The sequence below is a fragment of the Lonchura striata genome, chromosome 24 (assembly GCF_046129695.1).
Source record: "Lonchura striata isolate bLonStr1 chromosome 24, bLonStr1.mat, whole genome shotgun sequence".
In the NCBI taxonomy this organism is placed as follows: domain Eukaryota; kingdom Metazoa; phylum Chordata; class Aves; order Passeriformes; family Estrildidae; genus Lonchura; species Lonchura striata.
This window is the reverse complement of record NC_134626.1, coordinates 4,085,155-4,102,139: the sequence shown is the minus strand read 5'-3', so window position 1 is coordinate 4,102,139 and position 16,985 is coordinate 4,085,155.

Genomic DNA, 16,985 nt, shown 5'->3' with positions numbered 1-16,985 from the left:
GGATGGCCCCTCCATGACTAGAAAAAGTCCCAGCCCTGCCAGCTTGGGAAACATGGGGCAAAAACAATTAAAAAAAACCCCAAGCCCAACAGAGTGAGCAGGAGAACAACTTTGTGGAAGGTTTATTTTTAGCTCTTTCCAGTGTAAAAAAACAATTAAAGAAAGTGTCAAACCCCGCTCCCGAGTGCGAAGAGCTGGAAGCCAAATGTCACCCCAGCTTTGATCCCCTTGGAGGCAGCAATACTGCTATCAGTTTAGAAGCATTAATTTGCATATTCATGTCCCCTAATTTGCTCTTCGGGAGTTGGAGTCTAACAGCTAATGAAGAAAGTCTTCCTGTGCATGCAGAGGAAACCTGGAGTCTGTCACAGACATGCTGGGAAAAATAATCAGACACAAGTAAGTGTCCATCCCAGGGGAAAGGGTGTCCAAACTGAACAACTTAGTGAAGACCAAACTCTTTGCATGTCCAGGGAATGGGGTGAAGGGGCCACCCAGTGCCAGGATGTGCCCTAATTCAGGTAATACTGGGAGGGATGCTGGGAAGGGGATGATGAGGAGAATGTTGAGGGGGCTGGAGACCTGCTTCCAGCAGCAATTGAGCCATGAAATGGGAATGGGTTGATTTTAGGGAGTATTGGGCACCCAGGGACCTGCCAGGACCATCAGAAACTGTGTCAGGAACCAAAGGGCTGCTGGTGGCAGCTGGCCAAGCAGGCAGCATTATCAACCACACTGCCAAGTGATGTGTCCCTTCTGCTCACCCTTAATTCAATTTCTTTCAGCAACACAATAGCTCAGTTTTATGTCTGCCATTCATCAAGAATTAAACTTGCTGCCATCATTGTTGGCAGGGTGTTGATTCCGAGATGGCACTGAAGCTTGCAGGAGGTGAGGACTGCTCCGCATCCACAGCACGCCTGCTCCTCATCCCGCAAATGGGAGTACAGGGAACCCCCCTGTGCCTGTGTCTGTTGGAAATATGGGATGTGCAGGGATCCTCTGTGACCACAGGATGTCATGTGAGTTTTCGGTGGCTTTGGCAGGTCAGCATTGAAGAGGGGGCTGGGCTTAGGGACTGAGTGGCCAGGAGCATCACTCTGTCACCCGCCACTGTTGGAGCAGAGTCACAGTTATATCAGGGCAAGTCTTGGATCATGCAATTCTCTTTATTCCTCGTGGTGCCTGGAGAGCTCCTTCTATTGCTCTGCCGAGGGCTGCAATTGCAGCTTTGTTGTCAGTAGCAGATAAAGAAGAGGCTGTCGAAAGGCCAAGTTAAGGCTTCTGCCCCTGGCAGGAGCTGTGTGGAGAGGGTGAATTTCTGGAGAGGAGATGTGCCCCTGCTTTGGCCAGAGCTGGACTGTCAAAGTGACCCTGCCAGCTCAGCACAGGGCTGGAAAAAAGCAAACCAGAGCACTGCTTCCCAGGGAGGCAAGGAATCATGGAATCCCATAATGTTCTGTGTAGGGAGGTATTACAGTGAGCTCATGGGCACTACTTCCCCTTCCCCGGGACCCTGTGACTCTGATCAAGATAACCCTGGATCCTCCTTCCTGCCCCAATGGGGTTGTTGGAAAGCCAGGGAAGCCCACCCTGTCCAAAGTTTGTACAGACCCCTGACATTTCCTGTTCATTCTCTTTTGCTCCGCTTTCCACATGGACACCACAGAATAAAGAGAGCTGAACCAACATATCTGGGGTAAGAGCCTCTTTTGGAAATCTTTGCCATCTCCTGATAGTCCTCCCCTCACAGCCTAAGACCTTTGAGCTAGCCTAATATTTAGGGGGCTGTGCAAGGGGGGGAATGTCAGGGAGGGACCTTAGAAATCATCCAGTTCCACAGCCCTGCCACAGGCAGGGGCACCTTCCGATGGACCAGGTTTTTCCAAGTCCCACCCAACCTGGCCTTGAACACTTCCAGGGAATGGGTATCCCAGGTTAATATTGTGTGACTCTGAGCTGAGAAAATGCTTCCTAGCATTTCAGTGTGTCGCATGGCTCGTTAGCCTCTGGTGCAGTTAACCTCTTGATGGTTTGGCATTACTAATTCCTTTGGTAATTGCAGCAATAACAATAATCCCGGGAAGCTTGTTGGGCTGTATGTATGTGCTGTGCTGTTCCAAGCAAATTCCCCTTGGGAAATGTGGCAGTTAATGGGACCTGTCTGCCTGGCTGGGAAACTCCTGTGGGACAGTGAGTGCTGGGCTGGTGGGCTGGCAAGGCACAGTGCTGTGATGGCACTGGGAGCAGAGCTGGTTGGTGGGTAGCTCCTCTTGTCCTGCCTGCTCTAATGGGGATTACACTGCTGGGCTTTTTCCAGGAAACTCCTGACCCATCTGCATCCCAGATTTCACTGAAAGTTGGGAATTTCAGCCTGAGCTGCAGGACTTGTTTTGAGCGGTAACGTCAGAGGCGAGTTTGCTGCACTGCGTTATCTGCCTCTTACATCAGCTCCCCCTAAGAAATCACAAAGAAAAAAAGTCTTCCACATTCTTTTCTTTCAGCAAATGCATTTTAAATAAATTATAGGATTAAAAAAGTTAAAAGTTTAATTGGCTTCCCCATTGTGTGTGAGTTCAAAAGGAACATTTATCAGGCGCGAGGTTGGGCCGCAGTTCATCTGTGCTGCTGGAAGATTTTTAATTTGCTCAACTGGAAACGATGAGAAGAGTTGATTAGATGGGAACTGTGATTTATTCCCATCTGTCAGCAGCTCCAGCACCCTCAGGGATCTGGAGCCTTGGGGCACCCACAACAGTCCTGTCCCCTCTGGGTCTGGTCTGGGGTGCCCCTCATCAGACCTGAAAGTGTTTGTGGTCATGGCTGATGGTGTGGCTCCTTGTGCTCCATGAATCACTCCCTGTCCAAGAAGCTGTATGAGGAATCCTGTCACATCAGGGACATTCCAGGGAGAAGCAGCATCATGGTCTGCAGCATCCTGGGGCAGGGATCAGGCTCCCTCCTGGATTGCTCAGCTGCCTCACAGCACATCTGGATTCTGCCACCACTGTGTGCTGGAGGAGTGGCTCTCCAAATGCCTCTGGTGTCTCCAGCCCCTCAGACAAAAGATGCAGTGCATGAAGCCAAATCCACTTTATTAGCATTATTGAGGAAGTGAAATCCTTTCCCATAAGCGGTTCTGTGTCATTAACAGCAAAATAAGCAACTGCTGACAGCCAGGCTGCTCTGGAGAGCAAGCTCACATCCATCCTAGAAACTGGGACATGCCAAAGTGATGATGTCCCCTTTCATCTCCTTTTTCCTCTCCTGCCAGTCCACTGGGGACACTGGGAACGCTGACAGCAGTGGCAGGCGGCTGTGGAAGAGTTAAGGGTCTGTGTTTTCCACTGCCACTCTTCCTTCTCAGGGAAGACAAATGATTCATTATATTCCCCATCATTTTCACTGATGCCTGGCTGCCTCCTGTCGAGATGTTGGGCCTGCGCCACGCAAGTCGTTAGTGTGATCCCCAAGAAGAGCCGTGGAGAGCCTTGTTCCCTATTTGTCTGTAGCAGCTCCTGCCAGGGGCAAACCAGCATGATCAGTTCTAGTTTTCTTTCAGATCTTCACAAAAATGCCAACACACAGAGTTGTGGCGTGAGAATATCACAGTGACGTCCAGCTTTTCCTGGGCAAAGCAGAGGAAACTGTGGCTGCAAGAGGTTTTGCAAGCAGGTGGATGGGGAAGCTGCTGCTGCCCACAGGAACGACCGGGATGGTCAGAGCCTGGGACAATCACAGCCTGGGATGATCACAGCCTGGGACAATCACAGCCTGCCCACACTGAGGGTTTGATGTGGGCACTGCCAGCTTCCAGCCTCCCTGAAGGTAAATATCCAACTCATCTTCTCCTGGGCAGTATTTGCCTCTCAGATCCATGGATGATAGTCCATTTAGCCAGAGTCGGGTGGTGCAAACAGGGTGGTGCAAACTGCATCCCAGCTGTCGGAGCTGTCGTGCTGCTCACAGCAAGAGGCAGACAGGGATCTGTCAGGAAACTGTGGTCCGAGTGCTGGTGGTGAAGTTTTTGGCTAAAATTGCTCCGTTTTCACTCACCAGAGTGACCCATTGCTGAGCTGCATGTAGGACTGAGAGTAGGACCATGAGTAGGACTGCATATGGGTTGGAAGATGAGAGTGATATTTGTAATGAAGCCTGTATCCAAATCCAGAAGTTTTTCAGATGATACATGCAACTTCATTTTGTACACAAGTCAGACAAGATCATACAGGTCCATGGAAGCTGTGGGAGTCTCCAGCACTGACAGCATCAACAAGGAACCACTGTGCTGAATGAGGTCTGGGTGTGAACCATGGGATGATGAGGGTTCCAAGGAGTAAGAGGGCTGATGTCCACAAAGATCCAAGACCCCAGTGCAGATCCTACAAGCCCATGTGCTCTCCAGCACATTCTGAAGCCCAGCCCTGCCTTAATGGAATGTGTTTCTGGTTGGGAAAGGCATGGCATCAGCAGAGTATCAACAGGACCAATGAATACATAAAGAGAGATGTGTATTTTAGCTTCTTGCCACAGGGATATGTTATTCCTGTTACTATGTTATTCCTGCTATTGTGTTATTCCTGTTAATATTTTTAACAATCCTCTCCTGCTCAGGGGCACTGGGGCTTGAAAGGAAGCAAAAATGGCTTGGCTTAAGGCACTGGGCAGAGAAGTGAAAATGGCTGTGACTGTTGGGGCAGAGAGGGAGAAATTCAGGATGGAAATTAGACAAACTCTGCCTTTGGCACGGGTGAGGACCCTGGTACCAGCTGGGACAGCAGTCCCTCAGCAGGACCTGGAGCATTTTGCTGCAAGCAGTGCCAGCTGCAAGTGTCAGGAAGGAGCCAGCTCCCTGCATGGCACTCACTGGTTTATTTTGATAGGCAGGAGCCATTCCTGTTCACAGCCGTTTAATGTAATGTGGGAATTGGTAATTTGGGATTGTGGCTGAAATCACTTTTGAATACATAAAACATAAATACAGCAAAAGCGGAGAAATGAGCCATAACTCTCCCTAATGGAGCCCCGGCCTCTCTGCTTTCTGTGGCACAGGGAAAAATGGTCCCACTATTTTCGACCATTAATTCTGTCTCGGCCCGAGCCGTGCTGCTCCTGGTTTCCCGAACACTTTTTACGAAATAATGAGGCTATTTATTAGCAGCAACGAGGCTGCACAGAAAAAGGTGTTGAGATAGTTTCTATAGTAACTCCCTGTGAAAACATTCAGTGCTCAGCCGTCCGAAGCTGTTCTGCTGCCCCGACTGCCGGAGAGCTGAGGAGCCCCAGCTCAGGTCTGACCATGGACCCCTGTGCTCCCCTTTCTTCATCCCTTATAGGACCCCTATGATGGGCTCCATATGAGAGGATGCAGGAGCAGCAGCATTGTCATTTTGTGGTTTATTTGGCAACATTTCCCTGAGAAACCCCATTGAGCAGGTGGGAGAGTCTGGGTTGCTCACTGAGGGTACGTGCAGCAGCCTCATGCACTGACTGCCCATGGGGTGAAACCCAACAGCTCTTCTCTCTCCCTGCAGCATCTTCTTCTGATCTTCCTCAGCTGCAGGTCACATTTTCACTGGGCATTTAGTGCATATTCTCAACTCCCTCCTTGGAGCAGGAGACGAGCAGGAGTGGAGTGGGATGGCCTAATGCAGGCTTGTGAGCATCCTGAAACTACCCAGGAGCATCAGCTACTCTGGAGAGAAGCTCTTGGAGCTCAGGTTGCTCTCTGCATCACAGCAGAATTTCCAGGAGTAATTGGATTTGACCATTCAGTTATTTCCTCAAATAACAGGAAACTCAATTGTTCACATTCACCAGTTGGATGCCACAGGAACTTAGCACAAATTCCATTGTTCTTAAGCACAGTTCTACAAATGGTTTGTATTGAGTAATACAAACAGTATTACAGTAAATCCCCAGCACTGCTCAATTCCTATGTTCCAGCACATGGAGTGACCAGGCAGCCTTTTCTAGGGGAATGTCTGAATACCCACATTTTCACACCATATAGCTCTGTGTGAGTACTGAATAAATTCCAGGAAAGCAGGGGTACCTGAGGATTAAGAGGAGACTGAATTTACTGAGGAAACAGTTACTCACTTGGCCCTATCTGGCAGCTGGACAAACAGGGCTCGGGAAAGGAGGATAAATCAATCCCAACACATCAGTGTGTGCTGGGGGAGCGCAGCATTCTCCAGCCCACATTCCGGTTTGCTAGCATCTTCCATCCCCCACGAAATCGTTATTAAAGCTGGCAAGCCATCATGAGAAATAAAGATTTATCGTGGCGTAATTTCCCAGGAGGGACAGAGATTAATGCCGAGGAGAGAGGAACCAGCAGCCGCTTTCTGTTTGGGTAGCGGATGAGCTTTTTCTCCCTGAGGCTCCGTGCTCCTGCCGGGAGCCGGCAGCATTCCAGCCGGGGATGCAGCCTCGGGGTTCCATCCCAACCCCGCGGGCATCCAGCCCATCCTGGGGAAACATCCCAGGACACCTCTGCCTTTTTCCTTCTAAAATGTCTTAAATTTCCATCTTAGATTTCAGTTTCAAGCCACGCAGCCTCTGTCAAGGGGCTCTGCGTGCACCAGCAGGACACTCGCACTGAGCATAGAGTGCAGGGAGAGGAGGAACATGAGGAAGGCTGCAAAGAAGAGGGACAGTGTAGTGCTTTAGTGTCTTTTACAAAGATAAATATAATCTGTGGACTGAAGAAACTGAGTCATACAGACATTCTCACAAAAGGCCCCTATTTTTGTTGCTGCTTTGCCTGGACGTGTCACGGGAGGAGAGACTTTTCAATTTTGGCTGCAAAATTTTCATCATTATAATTTCAATTAAAATTGCTCTTTGAAGCAGTTTGTCTTCAGGCTCAGCCACATGAATCTTTGCTTTTGTGAACACAGAAAACTTGAAAAATAAAAATGACCCTATTTTATCCAGCCCTGGTTTCAAGGACAGGGCTCATGCTGGAACACAGTGGCAGGATGGGATGAAGTGGAATGCAGAGTGGCTTGCTCCAGTGCAGGGAACTGCTCCTGGAGCAAGGACAATGTTTGCCCCAGCAGGATGCTGAGTGAGCTGCACAGACCCCCATCACTTCCCACCTTGTGCAGAGTTAAATGGAGTGGAGCAGCCAATGCCTCTGTGGATTTGAGCAGTGCTCAGTGTGTGATGGGTCAGCCATAAATTGATGGGAGCCCTTCTGATGGCAGAAGGACAGGTTCTTGCTGCCAACACTCACCAGCCTCCCCTGCCTCTGCTGGGATCTTGGGATGGGCCATGAACACCTATGAGGTGGAGATTATGCAATGATTCTGTGAAAACAACTGATGTTCAACACTAATTTATGGATATACCGAATTATCTAATGCAAATGTGAATAGGATTTACAAAGAGATATCAGTGAGGCACCTACAATCAAGTCAATCTTTGCAGAAATCAGAAGACAGAACGTGGAAAAGGAGCCCAGTAATTTATGCATTTGCGTGTCCCGTTCCGTCCTCAGGAACGTGGTTACCAGTTCCAGCGCCTGTCCTTCATAACTGCTCCCAATGTCATCTTTTTAATGAAAATTAAGTGCTTTGGTTGTACTCCACAGAAGCTGTGCGGACATGACTAATTGCAGCACTGGGAGATGGCAACCTCATTTGAAAGGAAGCAAGTCCTTCCCTCCCAAGGGAGGATTCGGTGCGGACTCTTCCAAACAACAGACGCCATGGACTTAGAAGGACTAAAAATATTTCCCCTACATCTGTGCAAGCCGTTTCATTTCCTCTTCATTTTCTCTAATTTTCTTTGTCTTCAGCTTTAACTGATTCGATGCATCCTAATTATAAGCACATCTGCCTGCTCCTGTGGCATTCTGGCTGACCTGTGCCAGCATCCAGACTGGCAAAGAGATGGAGAAGGGATGAACTTGCTCTCCAAGGACCTGTGGACATCCATGTGGCCCTGGATGCTGTACAGACACCCCTGAGGAGAACTTTCTGCATGCCAACTTTCCTGTGCTGCAGTCCTATGTTGGGATGCCCAACATTTTCCCACAAATACAGTCAGTTTTCCAGGAGCAGGAATTCCCAGGAGCTCAGGATTGCACTGTCCCAGCTGGCCTGTGGGTCCTGTGAGCAGGACTGGGGTTTGCCTTTTCTGGTTAGCCATCACTTAGGAAAATCCTGTGTAAATCCAGCACTCAGAAGTCGTTTATTCTGCTGCTAATTTATGACAGTGTTTTTCATCCTGATCTTAAAGAAAATCCATCCTCACATTGGGGCTAAAAGCAAATCCCCGGCAAGATTAGGTTAGCCTAGAAAAACTCAGCCCACAAGCAATTATCCAGAGCTTCCGAGGTGTTTTGTCTCCTGCACAAGGAAATCAAAATCCCCAAAGCAACGATTCGTGGGAAGAAGTGGCTCCAATACGTGAACAAGATGCGTGTTGTGTCCTTTCTTTAATCAAGTTAATGGTCATCATTTTACATGCTAATGTCTCCTCCGTGGTCCATCAGCCGTGCAGCTGCAGCCGCCTGCAATCCACCATGTTTTACCTAAGAGACCCAATTACTGCTGGGCTCGGAGCGGGCTGACGTGGAGCATTGCAGAGCAGCCTCCTCCGGCCACGCCGGAGCTTCCTCTGGCTTTGCCTGGGCCAGGAGAACCATCCCGAGGGTTCGGGTAGAAAAACAAGGAGCAGAGCAGAAGAGCAGCTTGTGTTCTGCTTCACTGGGTTACCCAGGAAATCTTGGGCATGGCAGGAGGCTGTGAGGCACTGGGGTACCCTGACTGAGGGGCCAAGATCACCCTCCGAGGGGTTGTCCCAAAAGCCAGAGGCTGTGCCAGTGGTAGCCTGGCCTCGAGCCCCCCCTGGACCACGGGCATTCTCATTTCCAACTTGTGGCATTCTCTCACAGGTGCTTTTATACTTATTTTTTCACCCTTTATAATAAAATAACCAAACCCAAATGTTCCGTGTATTTCCCCATAACCTTTTGCTCTTGGTGGAGGTGCTGGGCTGAAAGGTGCCAGCCGAAGGCAAAGCAGTAACACAAGGAGGGATGCACAGGCTCTCTGAATTTGCTACCAGGGGATCACTTCCACCTTCACCGAGGGGAGAGGCACCCACCCCCCCATGCGGGTAGCCTGCAGCAGCCTCGATTGCTGGCTGGAGCATCCTCCCAGACGGCTCCTCCGGCAGGGTGGGGGCAGAGGAGGGACCATGCCCCAGATCCCATCAGGAGTGGATGGATGCAGCGCCCCGACGGCTCCTCGCAATCTCCAGGGGCTGAGAGATAAGGGGGCTGTCAGGGAAAAGCCGGGCCGGAGAGATAAGGGAGTTTATTCCATTCAATTATTGGGCAGATAAGGAAGCGCAGGCAAGCCCGGCTCTCCTAATTCGTCCCAGGCAGCCGGAGAGTGCCGCTCCCTTCCCCGGAGCCATCCCAAGGCTGGGAATGCCCGCTGCAGGCAGAGCCCGCTGCCCGCTCAGCCCTTCTGCAAATGGTACAAGCTCAGGACTGCTCGGGCTCGTATTTCCTTTGAAATATGGCCCTGGCATTTCTCACAACCTTTGCACAAAGGTTAGGAGGGAGCGTGATGAGATTTGCTCGGTGACAGGGAGTTGGGATGTGCTGTCGGCAGGGGTGATGGAGCACACTCCGGGGAAGCAGTGGCTTGTCTGTGGTTTGGAGGGCTGGTGAGGAGACACAGTGGAGGAGTGTGGAGAGCCCAGCACAGGAGACAACCCCCTCCCAGAAGTGCTGCAGGCAGGAGCTGCAGCTCCCTGGGCTGTTCAGGGTGTTGGGAGAGCCATGAATCCAAACAAGGATGGAATGGGTGGGTGGTCAAGGTGTGGGGAGCAGGATTCAAGAGAAGTGCAGGATTCAAGAGGGGAAAGTGGTGCTGGGAAAGGCCACTCACACAGGGAAGCAGCATCAGCATTTGGGAGCAAACACCAGTCCCTGACACGTTCCTTGGTGAGGGGACTGAGCTCTACTGGAGCCCCCTTACCTCCCAGGATGGGCAGGGATGGGCCAAGGAAGGAGCAGCATGCAGGAAATGCCCTCTGTCTGTGGTTTCACCTGGGTGCCTCTAATTTACCCACAATTAATCTGAACGGTAAATCTGCAGCTGCAGTTACTGTGCACACAGGACTGAAGATGGGTATTCAGGTCTTTCCTGTCCCCCTGACTGGTGGCCACCACTGGCCCTGGTGCATGCAGGCAAGGACAGAGCCAGACCTGTTCTTGTCTTGGCTCTTCCTCCCTGGCTGGTGGCTGGTCAAGCTCATTCCTCATGGATGCACCTTCCCCGTGGCACATGGAGCCAGCTGCACACAGGTCCCAGAATAGACCCCGTGCTCCCTCCTGTTCTCCCTGCAGTGGGATGAGTGATGGGATGGTGATGCAGTTTGCAGAAGGTTCAATATCCCTAGTCCAGGACTTGGATCAAACTCCTGCCTGGGAAAAGAGTTCAGTCAGCTCTGCCTCACTGTCAGCTGCAGGAGTGGGAGCAAATGCACCCTGAATTCCCCAAAGTGTGGCTGGGCTGATGGGGAGGCAGAGCTGTGGCTGGGCCGGGACAGCTCCGTGCTTTGGGGAAACTTCTTCAGATTTTTAATTATCACAGGCAATTAAGACTTTAAATCTGCCAGGCTCCAGCTGCTGCAGCTGGCGTGGCTCCAGTGGCACCGCCGTCCTCTCCGAAGGCAGTGTGGGGATGCTGGGCATGGGTGAGGAGCTCCAGGAGAGGGCTTGTCACCAAAGCCAGGGACAGAACCAAGGTCAGGCTGGGACTGGCAGCATCACCCAGAGCTGGGTGAGCAGTTGGGGGCTGCTGGGATTCTCCCAGGAGCTGCTGGGACACCTGTGAGAGGAGTACCTAGAAAATGCTGACAATGCAGTGAAAAGTCAAGTGTTTCCCGGAAGGCAGAATGAGGAGAAAAAACCCAGGGCTGCATTAAAACCACTTCAAAATACAGATGTGAGAGAGGTGGATGGGAAATGAGAGCCTGGCTGAGGAGAGGTGGGTACAAAGGAGAGGAAGATGGAGGGGGAACATTCAGCCAGGTGAGGATGGATAAACCAACTGCTACAGCCCCCAGGGAACACTCGGGACACCATGAGGCTCTGGCTGACCCACAGAGCCATCTGGAGAGCCCTGGAGAAGATGTGGCAGCACAGAACCAAGCTCTTAATAAACAGAAACTTCATGAAGTGCTCCGGGTCCCATTGCAGCAGCTTTTCTCTTTCCATAGTGAAAATTTATTCCAGAGCTGATACAGGGAAAGCTGATGCAGCCATGACATGCTCGCAGGGGGATGTCTCCCCATGGCTGCCTTCTGCCTTATCACAAATAAATATTGCTGCAGAACACGGGGGAAGCGTGAGCTCGACCTCATCTGGTGTCCCACTATGTAATTAGGGAGCGCAGATCAACTGGAGCCTGAAAGACGGGAAAGAGAAACCGGAGGATTTCACTCAACAAAACAGAAAACAAGGAGCCTCACCCAATGAATGAGCTCTCTCTAAATATAACCAGGGCTGCAAAATTGTGTCAGGGAATAATTCATATGCAGAAATAGCTCTTAAACTAAGTGGAAGCGTGAGAGCTGAATAGAGCAAACCCCAAGGAGCCGTAAGGAAACGGCACAAATTTGACGGAAGTATGGGAGCAATCCAGGAGCTTCCATTATTCTAACCCATGATTAGGAGTATCCTGGGACAGTTCCTGTATGCCTAACCTCCCTTTCTCCCCTGCTGAGCCCTGGTCTCCTCATGCTGGCAGCACAGAGGTGATTAATTCCCACAGCTCCTGACACTGGCTTGTGCCAGCACCAGCACCCTCAGCACTTTGGGGCTACCCTGGACACTTAATTTAATATGGTGTGATTGGATTTGATTAAAAGCTATTGATTGGGAGGACCTGGGCTGGTAAAATTGTGGCCATTTGTCAGTGGCTGGGCAGTGAAATCTCTGGGCTAATAAATCAGGGCTGGCGCTATTGGTGCACAGTGATTGCAGTGCAGGACGTGGTCAGGCTCCTTCCCTTGGCATCAGGGATGGACTAATCCCATTAGAAATTACGAATGTTTCCAGCATGGAGCTGCTTCTGGGGAAGAGCCATGGAGCTGGAGGGTGAGTGCTGAGGTACCCAAGGCCAGGGGTGATGTACCCTGTGCTCCTCACTCCTGGGTGCAGACAGGATACCCAGTGCAAGGCAGCGATTTCAGAGGCCAGCACAGCCCATCTTCAGGGAAGCTCCTTGCTCCTTGCCTTTTCATTCTCTTTGGCAAGAGGGGCTGCTCCAATACACTGCCTCTGGAAAAGGCTGGGATGGAGGGAGCTGCTGCACCTCCCGTAAGGTGCTCCAGCATCTCCCAGGGGATGTTGCCACCTCCACAAGCTGCTCCTGGCGTGCAGGGCTGGAGCACCCACCAGACATGGCTATGGCTGCCACTTTGATTTAGAGGAACCATCCATGGGCAGCTCCTCCAGCAGCTGTGACACACAGGAAAATTACGGAACGACGCTCGCCAGCTCTTTAGCAGCGTATTGACACAACGGGGACCGGAGTGATGAGATGTGAGACTTCTGATGCATCTGTATTATTCCCAGCACGCTATCGCAGCTCCCAGAATGGGGATGTCAAATGGCTTCCTCCGAGCATTTTGTATGTCTTTAAAAATGAAATGGGCTGTGCTGATGCCTTCAGATGTCTAATGGGTGATGCAAGTGTAAAAGTGCCACTTCATGCTTTGAGATGTCACTACAGTAAATCAATCCCATTTTCGCTGCTTTTATAAGCTGCAAATATTTTCTCAGGGCTGCTGAGGAGGGAGAGGCACAGAAGCCAGGGACTGCTGGCAAAGATGAGAGTGGCCAGGTCAGCCTCATGGTCCAGCTTGGCTGGTCTGTCATCCCATGAGGGATGTGTGGGGGGCAGTGGCTGTGAGCCCCCAGCTCTTGCCTGGGCTGCTCAGCAGCCTGGGGGCTCAGGAGACATCCCAGCACCATTATCTGTTGCCTTGCCTGCCCTTCTGCACCACCCAGTGAAACCTCCCTCTGCGTGTCTCCTCTAAGTCCTCTCTAATAGCTGACACGGAGCCAGGGGAAGCCTGACAGGTCGCCGCTGCATTAAAAATGATCTATGATATAAAAAGGGGAGGAAAAGAGGCCGCTGCCTTGCAAGGAGTCTGAAGGTAGGGAAGATTGGCAGCGCTGCTGTATTGCACACACTCTGGTTGGTTTGGGGAGAAAACTCCTGTTTTTGGGCTGCCTTTGTGTGGGGGATTGGCGCTATCAGAAGCTGCCAGGACCTGGCACCTGGCGAGCTGAGCAGCAGCGTGGTGGCACACACAGAGTCCTTGAATGTCACCCTGAGCGCTGGAGCTCCAGGACCCCTGAGGTCCCGGGAGCAAAGGCCAAAGGTTGAGGGAATGGAGAACTCCTGGAAGGGCTCAAGGAGAGCACCAGGCGGCTCTGCCAAGGGGGAACCTGCAGATGGGGGTTGGTCTGGATCAGAGGAGTGCAGGAGGATCCCCCAAACTCCTTAACTCGTCATACCTGGCTGCTCTGTGGTGATTTATGCATCTTGGTGACTAATGCAGTCATAATCAAAATGGACCATAATCATTACGGCAGCAGAGCAATCCTTGCGTTCTCCTATTTACTAATCTTCAACTTCTCCTTGTGACCTTTACTTCAAAATGTTTCAATATAAATAATGCACTTCTGTGAATATATTCTTCTGATTATTTCCCGAAGCTCTGATTCTCCATGTGCGACGGTCCCTGAAGTGGTAATTTGTTCTCCTTCCTGGTAATTGCAATTTTAGAAATAGCTTTCCCAAATGCTCCCAGCCTGAGATATTTTCTGATATCTTTCATTTATTTTCCCCTCTGTAACAAAGCTGCTTCCCAGGATGGGGAGAGGGTCTAGGTCAGGGGGTGCCCCAGGGCAGTGGGGGTTCTGTAGGTGCCTCTTACACCTTGAGAGGTTGGTGTACCCCCAGGAGACTCTGTCTTTCCATTAGACCCCTCCTAATCTATTAGGACATTAGGTAGGAGTCAATTAATCTCAGATTAACTCTTACTAATTCCAGTTGCAGCTAAAATTTGGTTACTGGGGGATGGGGCTGCTCAGACAGGAGAGAGATGGCAGTGGGAGAGCTGAGCAGGGACCTGCCCTTCCAGCAGCTCCTCCCTGAGGCACCCGCTCCAGACACACATCAGTCTGGTAGTTAATAAAATACCCATTCCCACACAGTAAAGGGATTTGGACTCTGGATCCAGGCAGAGTGGGGCAAGAGGGGAGTGGGACCCCCCATGAGGCCTCGTGCCCAGGGATCACCCCCTCCAAAAGGCATCTCCCCCTCCTGGACCCATTGCCTGCAGGTGAAGCACTTGCAGCAGCTGAGGTCTTCAATTCTGGAATGGCAGGAGGGAGGAGGGAGATGCCACGGCATGGCCAGCTCTCCTTTTGGCAAAGCCACAGCCCCCAGCTCTAACCTTGTGCAGCCAGTTGAGAGAAATTGTTCATGATGAATTTAAGCTGAAGGTTAAGAGCCAACATAAGCTAGAAAGTCAATGACTAATCTATTAAGCTCCCCAGTAACTTAATTTACATGTTTTTAATGATTACTTCCTACCTGGGCACTCTGAAAACTAATTGGACTTGAATCGTTAAGTGCATTCAGAGGTGGACTCAAATTAATAAGCACCACTCGTGTCTGCTTTTAGATGCAAGAGAGAGTCAGTGCTGGCTCTGGGGGCTGCCAGACACCTCATTGCAATGCAGCCACAGCTGCACTCCTGGGGCTGGGGGTATCTGCTCTCCAAATAATCACCTCTGCTGCAGCCACTGCCATTTAGGAATTAAAACACTGATTAAGGGCTCGATGTACTTCTTGGAAACTGAGTTTTTTCATCCACTGAAAGAGAAAAAAACTAATTCAGATTTCAAATAGGGCCTGGACCAAGCATTCTTTCCAGTTAGTCAGTGGTGGTCTCAGAATTGAGGGGTTGGTGAGGCTGGCTCTGTGGTTTCTCCACTGCTGGGTCATGAGCTGAATTCTCTCCTCCTTTTTCTCCTCTTCACCAGCTCAGCTGTGGATTTCATCAGCACTGGTCCCAGTCTCACTGCTCCCCCACAGAAAACCTGGATCTTGGCCTCAGCAGGTTAGTGGGAGCCAGCCACAGCAGCATCTGGCTTCTCTCTCCATCACTGTGTGTTCCCAGAGGATGGAGGGGACCAGGAGGCAGGGGGGACCGGGGTTCAGCAAGGGGTGCCCCCAGGAATGGGGCTGTTACAACACCCTGACGTGCTAAATTTGCCAGGAACCTGCATGAGAGAAACTTCTCTAGGGAGAGCCTGGCCAGAAGGGAGGGAATGTGGCTGGAATGAAAACCACCTACTTAAGAGATAACCTGAAAGCCCTTTTAATATAATGTAATGTAAAAGGCAAAATGAGGCTTCGAGAAGCGGCGCTGGTTCCTCACTTAAGGATGAACACTTACCTTGGATCAGTCTACAACAGGCAAAAGAAAAAACAAACCCATTGCAGTACTTATTTCCCTGAAAAGCCCAGCGTCTTTGCTGGCACTGTGGGATATAAAATGAATTCACCCAGATCAGTTGTGTAGGGCTGTTTTTGGGCAAAGACCAGCTGCAGTCGTGGGGGACTCGGCCTCTATGGAGTGGCTGGGAGTTGAAGCCAGCTCTGCCACCATCACTATTTGTGGCATCCAGAGCTGTCACCTCTTGCTCCAGCAAGGGATTGACTGCAGCAAAGCATCAGCACCAGAATGAAACCGAGGATTTCACAGTTTGCCATCAGCTAATAGCTGAGCAAACAGAACACAGCTCTGGTACTGGGGAAGAGGCTTCCCCTGAAGAACAGTTCTTTTAATGAGGCTCATCATAATGCTCATTAATTTGTGTACATCTGGATGTTCAGGTTGGCAAATGTGGAGGCAAATAGCTTTGTATTGTGTTGAGTCACACACACAATTGCTCCGCTACTCTTTCTCAGCCTCATGTGGGTCAAGGAATATTTGCTTTACTGAGAGAAAACTGTTTCTTGGAAAATGTCCCACAGCTGGCAGATCCTGGGGCCTCCTGACAGTGCACTGGATGGGCAGAGACAGAGCTGTGGGGTCCTGCACCCCTCACTGCTGCCTCTCCTCCCCAGTTACCCCATGGAACACCTGCCAGCGTTCCCCTTCCGAGCAGTGAGGTTTGCAGCTCAGCTCTGTGCAGTGGGAATGCAGATTTTTTCCCTTTGTAGGAGCTGTCCTTGCCATCTGTGCCACAGGCAAGGGCCTTGGCCGTGCTCTGGGGGACACCTAGGCGATGTCCCCACCATGCTGCACCCCCAGGCCCGGGGTGCTCGGGGAAAGTGGATGGTTTGGAGTGCTGGATGGTCTCTCCCTGGCACAGAAAGCAGGAGAAGCCTCGCTCCAACCTGCCAGACTGCCTTCCAACACAAACACGGGCTCTGCTGGAGAGAGACGGGTTCCCTCGCTGTCCCTGGGGACTGAGCCTTTCATCCTGGGCTTTTCATTAGTGCTCGATGCTGGAGTTACACAGATGCTGCCAGCTCCCCCCGCAATGGCAAGGAAATTATGCACCTGGGCCAGCAGCCAGGATGCTGAGGATTTATGCTTTTCAAGGTCTTTTATTAACTTGGCAACATATGGCTCTATCCTCAGAGCACCTCCTCCACCTCCTCCTCCTCCTCCTCCTCCTCCTCCTCCTCCTGCTCCTGCTCTTCCCTCTCCTCCCCAGAATTCTGGGGCTGGACCAGGGCTCTCCCTGACTCCCTGTGCCCTTCATGCTGGGTTTGCTCATCCTTGGGGAAACAAGCCCTTTAGGGTGGGTGGGATGGTAACAAAATGACATGAAACAACATTCTTATTAAAAGTGTATTTCAATTCCTTTCTCTTTCACAGATGTGAAATCAGTCTTTAAAACACCAGTAGTGAATATTTAA